General features: G+C 49.8%; 1 pseudogene; it reads right to left on the reverse strand.

The window, feature by feature from the left end:
* Positions 1 to 4,428: 4,428 nt before the first annotated feature.
* Positions 4,429 to 4,583, reverse strand: LOC138468741 (5.8S ribosomal RNA; annotated as a pseudogene).
* Positions 4,584 to 9,825: the final 5,242 nt, after the last annotated feature.

Genomic DNA, 9,825 nt, shown 5'->3' on the forward strand with positions numbered 1-9,825 from the left:
GTCGAACATACTCCAAGCAAAGGACCGTCAAAAGAAATTGGATGACCAGCATCGAGTAAAGGCCCCCAGCTATCAGGTGGGAGACAAAGTCTGGTTGGCATCGAAACATGTGCCCATAAAAGGAACCCGGACATTCCCGCCCACATTACCCAGGTCCTTTTGCCATCACCTCTGTGATAAATCCAGTGACAGTCAAATTAGCCTTACCCCCTAACATGAAAATTCATCCTGTGTTCCACGTATCTCTCTTGAAACCTGTTCAGCATGGAACCCGTGTTCTAACTCCATCGAAACCAGTAATGATCAAAGGCGAGCCAGAATTTGAGGTTAAAGACATTCTGGACTCCAAGTATGTCAGATCCAAACTATACTATCTAGTGGATTGGAAAGGGTATGGCCCGCAAGATAGGATATGGGAACCATGCAAATATATCCATGCACCTGGTTTGCTCAGAAGATTCCATCAAAACCATGCAACCAAGCTGGGGCCAGACAGGAGAGGGGCCTTAGGGGGGAGTGCTGTCACGATCCCTGTCCCTAGCCCCCTTAGACAACGCACTAGGGCCAGACCACCATCCCCCACATAGACCTTGAAAGCCTTCACATCTCGTCAGAGACTCACTTGGAGCCAGGCTCATACATAAAGCAGAAGTCTGATGAGGAACTGGATTTAGCATTGCACTTGGGGCAATATGGATGCGCCCACATAACTCAGTTCCAGGAACTTAGTTATGCGGTCTAGCCTTTTGGGTGTGGTCCGACCTAAAGATGGCTGGGATACCTGGAGGCTGTAAAAACCACGCCCGGGCAGAGAAACACGCTTTGCGTTACTCTGCACCTGCAGCGTGACGCTCACCGCGTTCTGTTCGGTCTCCTGTAGGCCTTCGCCTTTCCTCCGCATCCCGCGCACCTGAAAGAACAAGGACAGCATTAATATCATACTTACCGTACCGAGAAGAACCTGCTTCCATCCAACGTTCTTTGGATCCAGCTGACAGCATTTTGGCGGCGTCATCTTCATTCCAGAATGCCGCAGCCTGCAAGGAAAAGGAATGAGAGAGAAAGAACATTAGCAAGCACTCTCGTATTCGGATTCCTTACAAACAGCAAGAATAGTCAAACGCTTACCAGAGCCTGAATCGCTCTTGGTAACTTCAGGTCCAGAGCACGCCACCGATCTACAAGGGAAACCACAACACACGTTAGCACATAAAGGACAATAAGGCACCGCACTTCGCGCTTTACTTATCGCAACTTATTCTCTCACCGGCAGCCGTGTTGGGACATTGCAGCAGCCTGTTATGCACAAGAGAGACATAAGTCAGCATAAAGACAAGCGAACAGCGCCGCACATCGCGCATTCACTCACCATTCAGTGTTCAACTTCCTCAAGCAGCACAACACCATCCCGATCCCCTTACCAGCACCTAGGGAAGAAGGGGAGACATCATTAAGGAGCGCAAGAGACAAGAAAAGGAAAATTCCACAAGAACCCACACCCTACCTTATCGGGCTGGAGTCACAGCAAGCCCGAACTCATTGGAGGGCTGCAACAGTGGAGCAACTAGGTCCGCCTCAATCAACGCACCCCTGCACCGAAGAGAAGGACGGAGAGAACCCTATACAAGCGAACAAGGTGAGGAGAGGACATAGGGGAAGGTTTGATCCTCAAGGGGAGTGGGTGTCAAACGACTTGAGACTATTAAGCTAAAACTAAATATCCTGTATTCAAGACCCAGGCCCCAGTTGAACGGATCCCAGGGAAGGGTTTGAGATTGTGGTTGGTCAGAGCAGGCTGAGTGGCGTCCCCATGGATATCAGGTGAGCGTTACAATTGTTCCCATATGCCAGGGCTGTTCATCTTGGAGGCCTGCTGTGGATATGGGTACCATCAGGTACAATATTTACTCCATCTCCTCAAGATTTTCAAGGACCAGCGTGAACTCACTGGACACCGCCAGAACCACAATGCTTTCCAAGGCTCGGGCTCCTCTCTTGGGGTGAACTTTTTCCAGGGTTCCCTGCAGTTCACATGGAAAAGAGAACTCTCCTCGGTGCTCCCATTGGCTTCTCTGAAATAGTGTGCATTTCCACAGTGTATGTTGTAAGGGTGCCCGTCTCTGCCACTCTGGGTTCAGGGATTTGAACCCGGCTCCCTTTTGATCAGCTGAGGGCAACAGAGGCCATTACCCGTCCCTTCTGAATGGCACTCGCCCATCTTTTAGGACTGACTAACCCATATTCAACTGCTGTTCACATGGAGCCCTTCTCCACTTAAGCCTTATTGTTTGAATATTTGCTACTATCACCAAGATCTACACCTGTGGCAGTTCCACCTGGTCCCTCGCCCCAGGCTTCCAGGTGCACCGCAGTGGCCCTCTTACACGTCGCAATTCAGCCCCTGCGACTCTCAGTGCCGGCGAAGGTTCGGCATGGGCCCGACGCTCCAGCGCCATCCATTTTCAGGCCTAGTTGAAGGTGAGTTTTTACACACTCCTTAGCTAACGGATTCCGACTTCCATGGCTAAAGTCCTGCTGTCTATAGCAACCAACACCTTTTCTGCAGTCTTATGAGCGTCGGCATCAGATGCCTTAACACAGCTTTCAGGTTCATCTCCCAGCGCCAGTTCTGCTTACCAAAAATGGCCCATTGGGCACTCACGTTCGATGCCCATCTCCATGCCAGCAAGCTGGCCTTTGGGAATAGGTTGAGATCGTTTTCAACCTCAAGACCTCTAATTATTTACTTTACTAGATATAACTGGGGTTTCTGAGAGCCAGCCAGCTGAGAGCTAGCTATCCTGAGGGAAACTTCAGAGGGAACTAGCTACTAGATGGTTCAATTAGTCTTTTGCCCCTATACCCAGGTCACCAGAGGTTCCTATGGTGTCACCCCGCCCAGGCATAGCTCACCATCACACACGCTCATACTCTAACTCCCCGACACATCAGGCATGAACAGCCGGTGAAGCGCCCCGCCACGATGCTGAGATGGGATCTCACCTTCGTCGGCATGTGCCAGCCCTTGCCTTCGTTGCGCCACTGGGTTTTGACCCTCCACTCATGCACATGTTAGACTCCTTGGTCCATGTTGGATGGGTAACTAACATCACAGTAGACCCCTGGCACCCTCTGTGTGCCTCCTCACCCAGTGGCACAATGCTGTCGGGGCACACTGAGGACAGTCCATCCCAGTTCACTTTCACACAAGGGGTAAGGAGCCATCCACCATCACCCTGGTGACCCCCCAGAAGGGCTGGTGGAAGAGGAGGGCGCATTGGCGGTCAATCTCCTTCGGCCCAGCAGACACCGCAAAACTGCTGCCAGGATTCTGTAACCCTCTCCCCTGGAGCCGAGAGCTACCTGCCCCCTGGGGCCCTCCCAGCCAAAACAGAGCTGGTTGCGGTGCACCACCACAGAGGAAATTAGCCCTTCAGGGGCCGGTTTGGCCTGGGTGGCTGTCCCGCAACGGGATCCGCAGTTCTGGGTGACCAACATGCTTGCCGTGTTGAATCCTCCAAGCGGATTGCATGGACCCCACCCATTTACCTCTCAGCATTTTCACACCCTCTTGAGCTCTCTCTTCAAAGTTCTTTTCAGCTTTCCCTTACAGTACTTGTTGGCTATTGTGCCTGTTTTTAGCCTTAGATGGATTTTACCACCCACTTTGGACTCCATTTCCAAGCAACCCGGCATGACCCTAGAAGACCCGATTCCAGTGCATCAGGGGCCGCTACTGGCCCAACACTGTCAACAGGCTGAGCTTCGATCAGAAGGCCTTGGGCCATTTGAGCAACACTGAGGAGTCAGTCTTCTGTATGCCACATTTCCTGCACCCGCAGCCAAACAGGGATTCGGTGCTGGGCTCCTATCTCGCCGCTGCTGTATGAATCCTGGTTAGTTTCTTTTCTTCTGCTTAGTAATATGCATACATTCAGCGGGTCACCACATCTGATCTGAGGTCATAGTCAGGGAGCCGAAGCTCAGGACGCTTTTGGGGGCAGGAGGGTTGCCCCAGCCCTGCGACTCCATTGTGGCTGAGTGTGCACTGCGCCAAAACCCGCCTCGGGAGAGATTACCCACTGGATGCAGTTGCAAAGCTTGTATGCTAGCGCCATCCCACACAGGCAGACGTGGGAACGTGGGACACCACAGACTGCAAATCACAACACGGCTAGCGGACCCAAGTAGAGGTAGGGGATTTAGGCCTACCACCACCCCGGGGCACACCAGGTCCCTGGCCCTGCCAATCCTACAATGGGGATAAAGGCAGACTGGGACGATCAGGTAACAATCCACTGTGCCATGTCCAGTGATCCTGCGATGGTGCTGATAGGGGGTCTGACCTTAGGGGATGAAAGGAACGGGGTCCCTACGACAGCCCCAGCCATGCCCCGGCTAAGGTCCCTGGTGCAGTTGCCATTCAAGTGACCCTCAGACAAGGCATAGCCCCAGGTTGAACATGGGGTTGCAAGCTACGTTTGAAGTGTCGATGGTCAATGTGTCCTGGAACTCACACAAATTCTTACACCTAGCTGCATTCTTCATCGGCACGCAAGCCCAGTGATCCACCGCCAAGTGTCACAGGAAAGCTTTTTTCCAGATGTTGGCCTCACCTGCCAGTACAGGAGAGGCTGGGGTAGGCAGCACTGCTCATCCCACTTACGTGGTGAGATTGGATCTGCGTGATTTTTCCGTCACGAAAAGACAGCGATGGAAATGTTTGCATGAGAAATGTGCAAACCACAAAAGGTTCACACATTTCCCATGCGAACACGCATTTAAAACCCCTACCTACCCATACCCACAACATACCCACAACACTCCCCCACGCAGACCGTTCCCTTTCACTTCTGTGATCGGGAACCAGTGCCACAGGATCTTTTTCTTTTTTTTCCTGGGAGCTACAGGGGTGTTGCCCGCAACCCCTGCTCACTATACCACACAGCATAGTGAGCGGGTGTTGCGGGGGGCACCCCCACAGCCCCTGTTCTGTTTTTTAATTTTTTGGTATTTTTTTGGGGGTGCTGCGGGGGTGTCCCCCGCAAAACCTCGCTCACTATACCACACAGTATAGAGAGCGGGGTGTTGCAGGGGACACCCCCACAGCCCCTATTTTTTTCTTTTCTTTTTTTTTCGGATGTGCCTGTCTAGCCTCTCCACTTGGGAGTTGGTCAAGACTATCAGGGTTTTAAACAAATGGGTTCCAGGTGCCCAGCCCAGGAAGCCTGCTTGCCATCTACTGCAGCAGCGTGACAGGGCTCCTCACAGCGATGGAGACAGGCAGCTGCATAGTCAGCCCATCTGGTGATCGCACATCCCCCGACCATGAACTCCAGCCCTTCAGGGGATGGTGAGGAAGGCTGGAGATGGCTGGGCGTGTTTGGTGTGACCACTAGAGTCTTTAAACTGCAGCCCTGTGGCACTGGGCCGAGCTCCTGGTACTTGGACATGAGGGAAGGTCAACCGCTGCATTAGAGAAGTTGGCCATCACTCACCCATGGTGATGGGTGGCCCGAACTCAAAAACCTGATTGTCAGTAGGCCTGGCTGCACCATGGCTCAGAGCTCACCTAGTGTGCCATGCCCCATCCACCTGGGGAGGCGTCCATCATGAACAGCAAGGTTTCCCTTGGCTCCCAGCTGCTCCCACTCAAGATTTCCCTTCTGACTGGTGCCCCTCCAAAACTCGCCCACTGGTGGATAGGAGGCACAACTCATGGCCATGCAGCGGCTGAGGGGTGGCACAGAGAGAGGTGGAGTGCTCTGGCTACCTCTCCGGTGTGTAGTTGGGGATCTCCCAGCAGGTTATTCCCACCTTGCTGAACATCCCCATCCATCTGCTGGGTTGCGGCCCCCTCTGGTAGAAGGGATCCCGCTTTCTAGCTCCTGGACCCCCACGCGCCCTGGCCATGGACCGCTCCGCTGGTTGGACCATAGCGTCAGGGGCACACCGGGCTGTGGGGGTGTGCATCTGGGATGCAACTGAGGTCAGGCCTGCGGCTCTCCCTCCGGCTGCTCTACATTAATGATCCTTCTGCAGTTTCACCTACGGAAACCTTGTTACAACTTTTACTTCCTCTAGACAGTCAAGTTTCATAGTCTTCTCGACATCCCACCAGGGAATTGGCAACACCGGCTGGGCCAATCCAAAGACCTCACTAAACTGTCCAATCGGTATTAGCGACGGGCGGTGTGTACAAGGGGCAGGGACCTAATCAACACAAGCCATGACCCACACTTACTGAGGATTCCTTGTTCATGGCAAATAATTGCAATCCCTATTCAGCGAGTTACCTATACCTGTCGTTGAAGGGTAGACACACGCTGACCGGTTCAGTGTAGTGTGTGTGCAGCCCTGGACATCTAAGGGCATAACAGACCTGTTATTGCTGAACGCCACTTGTCCTTCTCAGAAGTCGTATGCCGACCGATGGGGGTCAGAAAACTAATTAGCATGGAAGAGTTCTGTTTGTCATTGGAATTAACCAGACAAATCGGTCCACCAACTAAGAGCGGACATGCACCACCACCCACAGAGTTGAGAAAGATCTATCAATCTGTAAATCCTTTCCTTGTCCGAGCCCGGTGAGGTTTCCTGTGTTGAGTCAAATTCAGCCACAGACTCCACTCCTGGTTGTGCCCTTCAATCAATTCCTTTAAGTTTCATCTTTGCAAACATACTCCCCCGAAACCCAAAGACTTTGGCTTTTCTGGAAGCTGCCTGGCAGGTCAGGGGACCAACGCCTCTGGCTCACTAATCAGCATAGTTTATGGTCAGAACTATGATGGTATCTGATCGTCTGCGATCCTATGACTTTCGTTCTTGATTAATGAAAACATTCTTGGCAAATGATTGATTGATTTAAGCTTTATTCAGCATTTGTACCATCAAAGCATATTCCATAAAGCATACAAACTCTACCATATAAAAACATATATAGAAAATACAATTTTACATTTAAAAGAAAACAAATCTCAGTCCAATAGTCCCAAGATTAAATTCATATACAATCTAAAATAGTGGTTAAAATAGTACAAAGCAGGAACGTTAAAATACAGTTAAACAAATGTATCCCCCCAGGTGCGGATCACTCTTCACCTTTGTAACTACGCCCAAGCAAGTATTTAGCAACAAAGTAGGATACGTTTAGCATTCCAATGTTTCTGCAGAGCTCCTCTGCATCTGCAGCCTTCAGAATACCCCTCACTCTGAAGATAGGTTTTAAATACTTGATTCTTAGGTCATGGTAGCCAGGGCAGAACAACATAAAATGAGAAATAGATTCTGAAGTGGGCACACATACCAAACATTTGTTGCTATTTAACTTGCTCCAGTTCTTTTTAAAGGCCAGTACTCGCAAGGTACCTGCTCTTAAACATAAAAACGTGATCGGGCATACTTCGGTGATATAACATCCAAATATTGTTTGCAACCAAAGTCTTGCTTAGTGCTCAAATATTGGTGGCCACAGGAAAACTTACAAGCAGCCTCCATTGATCTTCTACATTCCAGTATACAAACCAGCTTGAAAAGTTCCTTGGAGCCAACCTCCAGGGCAAATGGGTGGTCCCACAAAACACCAAGACTAAATCTATTGCACCAACATTTTACGTGTTTTATCCATGGGATTTGCCGGCGATCTTCCAATGTCAGAAAATGTATCAGTAGTTCTTTAAACTGGATTTGGGTTGTTTGACCAAAGTGTAACGATTCACAGAGGAAATTGACAGAAACCAATTTTGGCACAAATCGCTTTGCCCTTCTGCCAAACAAACCAAAATGTGCCTTACAACACCCCCTATCCCCTCCCCTACTTACCCGCTTGCTCGCCGCTGCTTCTACTGCACCCATGAGGCATCAGATCTGTCCCTCTAATGCAGGTCGGATCCTATGCCGCAGGGTCCTTTTTTCTTTTCATCCCCCACCTCCAATGTTGAGGAAGCGGGGGCCACCCCCGTAACCCTTCAAGCCCAAAAATACCAAACATGGGGAGCGGGGGACACCCCCGCTACCCTTGCTCCACATGTTTGGTATTTTAAAAAATCGATCGAATGGTACTGACTGAAATCGGTCAAATGTACCAGTCGATCGATTTTTAACGATCAAATTGGGAAATTCCTTTACACCTGTATAAACTCTGTACCATCCAAAGACGAATCCAAAACAAAAGCAGTTTTAGTGAAATCAGTTACTCAATGGGGTAGAGCTCACATTCAAGATCTAATATGGCATTGGGCGCACTGGTTGGCTGGGAAAACAAAGATTACAAGATTTTGGGCCTTATCACGAGTTGGGCGGTAACGCCGGCGCTAAAAGTGCTGCCGTTATTAGCCCTACCGCGAAACCCACCGGATCTATTAGCGCCGGATCACGGGTTTGGCAGAACAGATATTCCCCATTCCCCATTGAGCCCATTCGGGAATTCCCCATTCCCCATTGGGCTCAATGGGGAAATTTCGGGCTTTTACCACTGGCGGATTTCCCGCCAGTGGTAAACGCGCCGACAATCGGCAAAATCTCGGCGGACTTGCCCCCAGCTCAGAGCTGGGGGGAAATCAGCCGAAGACCTGATTTGGCAGACCCTTAAATCCGGCGGTGACAGCGCTACTGCTGATTTTTAAGGGCTACCACCAAACTCGTGATGAGGCCCTTTATTTTCAGCCACACCCAGTGCAGTTGTTTTTGTGAACGCCCAGATCTCTGCTCCATACAAAGATGCTGGGATGGCCTGCAGCCTGTATAGTTGAAGGACTGGGGTCAATGCCCCCCACTGCCCTGCCCCAACGGGACTGTGAAAATGGCCTTAAAGTCACAGTAGCTTTAATTACTGGTTCGGACCAGGAGCCATTCTCAGCAAAATGCAAAACCAAGTAATCGTATGCAGTAACCTGCTCTAGTTTTACACCTTCTACATCGGTGTTGACAGCAGTATATGTTCCCAATCTGTGTCTAAAGACGAGTATTTTAGTTTTACTTTTGTTTATTTCCAGGCAGAGTTCACCACATTTCTTTAGCAATACAGCCAGGGTTTGAATTATACCCATCGGGTTGTAGATAGTAACACTGCATCTTCCGCAAATAAAAGTGCCGGATAGTGCATACAGCCCATCCTTTGAAGGCAACAGAGGAGCGGGGCCAACACTCAGCCTTGTCTTACTCCATGCTGGACCTCAAATTTATCTGTGCACTCACCGCTCAACACTCAACGCACAGAAGCCCTTTTAGAGTATAAAGCCTGCATGATTGACACTAGGGGTGCAGGAAATTTATAAGCATCAATACTTGCCATAACTGGTTTCTGGGAACACAATTGAAAGCTGTTTTGAGATCTGTAAAAGCAGCATACAGTTTGTTGTTATTCAGAGTTATGTATTTTTTTACAATAAGATTGAGCCTAAAACATTGCTCAGGTGTCCCCATACCCTGTTGGAATCCCATCTGTAGATGGCTAAATATTCCCACTGAATCAACCCACTCTTGTAAAAGACCAACAATTACTTTGACATATATCTTCCCTGCCCCATTTAACAATGAGATGAGGCGGTAGTTCTCTAGGGCCTCTTTTGCTCTCTTTTTATATATGGGAATAGAACAGCCTGCCGAGTACAAGGTTATGTGAGTGGGCACCGCTAATTGTTATCCATTATCTGTGTGTTCTTCTTTTAAATTATTTAAGGTAGGTCTGTGATCCTGTAGCAAAAAAACCTCACATGCACAGTGAGGTACAGTAATTCTAGTGGACAAATGGATCCTAGGTATGATGTGCTAGGAAGTTGGAAGGACCTTGCGTGTAATTCAACACATTATATTTCTATTAATTCA

This window comes from Ambystoma mexicanum, chromosome 4q (genome assembly GCF_040938575.1).
Source record: "Ambystoma mexicanum isolate Mex_15411 chromosome 4q, UKY_AmexF1_1, whole genome shotgun sequence".
Taxonomy (NCBI): domain Eukaryota; kingdom Metazoa; phylum Chordata; class Amphibia; order Caudata; family Ambystomatidae; genus Ambystoma; species Ambystoma mexicanum.